Raw genomic sequence first — 1,723 nt, 5'->3', positions numbered from 1 at the left:
AAATATTAAAAATATGATTTCAGAAGTTATCATTGGTTACATATAAAATTTAAAAAATTATGATTCCAAGAGTTATCCATGGACATAAAAGGGTAAATATAATAGGAAATAATAGGTTAAAAATGAAAAATTTATTCTAGATATTTGTAAAAAAAATCAAGTGAAATTTCAGCCATCCCAACATTACATTCCAAAAATAAATTAAAAAAGAATTTGCAATTCAATATTAAAAAATAATTTGTTTTAGTTTCAAAAAGATTTACCCTTTATAAAATCTAGTCAATACTTTGTTTGATTTATTTTTCCATAAATTAAAAACATAATATATAAATATTTTGATGATTTTGAGTTTTATAAAATTAATATTATGCATATTTATAAATAACTTTCCTAATTTTTGCATATAATTTTAAAAATTATGTTACATTTAAAAATGATATAAATAAAAATATTGCATTTTACATAATTGGCAAGACTAATTTTAAAAAATCAAATTTTAATAATTATTTAATATAATTTAGTGTAATACTTGTTTTTATAGAATAAATACTAAGAAGGATATCAGAACAATATATAAAATAATAAATGGACGGTGTGCTCCTGCTACATTACAATGGTCTGTATTGCAGCAAAATGTTTTCATTACATCTTAATTTAAAAAATATTAATTGCATAAAAAAATAAATAAGCTACCTCCTTCTTCTTGTGCATAACATAATGGACTGCATCCCCGAGCAGTATAATATTTCTTATCTGTTCTGTAAACAGTTTTCTATTGTTTATTTTATGAAGAGGTATTTATGAATGTAGTAAAATGCGTATTTCATTACCCGACAAAAACCATTACATATTGATTCTCCCACTCCAATTTTTTTTTCAAAAGGTTCTGGACAAGCTGCTTGTGCTGGTGGACCACCATATAATTTTTCTAATGCGCCAGATGTTGGAAACGTGCCACAACTATAACATTTGACATATCCATTAATCGGTTCTAATTAGATTTAAATAATAATATATAACGTTAAATTTACTATAGCATACGAATAATATAAGTATACAAAAAAAAATCATAGTATCGATAATGTGGCAGGTAAATTTAGAAAGAAAATAAAGTTATTGATATTTAAAATAGTAGTATAAGCTGACGTTAACATTTTTTGACAGATTATAATAAAGGAGCAGGAAAAAATTGTAATATTAGAATTTGTTGGTGTTGTATATATAATAGACCAAAGCAGCATATATAAACTTAATAATAATTTATAAAATATAACATAGGTCTTATTGGTATTAAATACAATTTTAAATTCCTAAATTTGTATTTTTAAATGTACTAGTAGAAAGCCCGTCAAAAATGACAAATGAGATTTTTATTCATTTTTTACAAAAGATTTCATGCCAGGTTCAAGCTCACAATAGTAGGAAGCATTCAAGATCTTATAATTTTAAAAAAGTTTATCAAGCCCAGCAAATGATTATATCATTGAGCTCAGTTTAACTCTTAATAATTTGTAAAAGATATTCCCAAGTCAGGTGCAAGCTAATATTAATTTTGAGGTTCCAAGCCCAGTCCTACTCATTATAATTTTGAAAAATTTTTTCCACCTCGGAGATAGTTATCTGATTTACCAATTAGTCTAATATGCAAAAAAAAACATGTAAATTCCGTATTAAGGGAAACTGGGAAGGCCTGGGCAAACCACTTATTAGAGAATCATGACAA

The 1,723-nt window shown here is 24.8% G+C and overlaps 1 long non-coding RNA gene across 1 annotated transcript; it reads right to left on the bottom strand.

Moving 5' to 3' along the window:
• Positions 1 to 586: 586 nt before the first annotated feature.
• On the bottom strand, positions 587 to 1,132 carry LOC135923239 (uncharacterized). Its single transcript, XR_010571157.1, has 4 exons — positions 1,032 to 1,132; positions 831 to 991; positions 694 to 772; positions 587 to 648 (listed from the first exon to the last, which is right to left on the bottom strand). It is a non-coding gene; the product is annotated as an uncharacterized LOC135923239 (long non-coding RNA).
• Between the last annotated feature and the right edge of the window lie 591 nt (positions 1,133 to 1,723).

This window comes from Gordionus sp. m RMFG-2023, chromosome 2 (genome assembly GCF_954871325.1).
Source record: "Gordionus sp. m RMFG-2023 chromosome 2, tfGorSpeb1-WG-v2, whole genome shotgun sequence".
In the NCBI taxonomy this organism is placed as follows: Eukaryota; Metazoa; Nematomorpha; class Gordioida; order Chordodea; family Parachordodidae; genus Gordionus; species Gordionus sp. m RMFG-2023.
The sequence above is the reverse complement of the archived record's forward strand: the minus strand, read 5'-3'. Positions and strand labels throughout refer to the sequence as shown.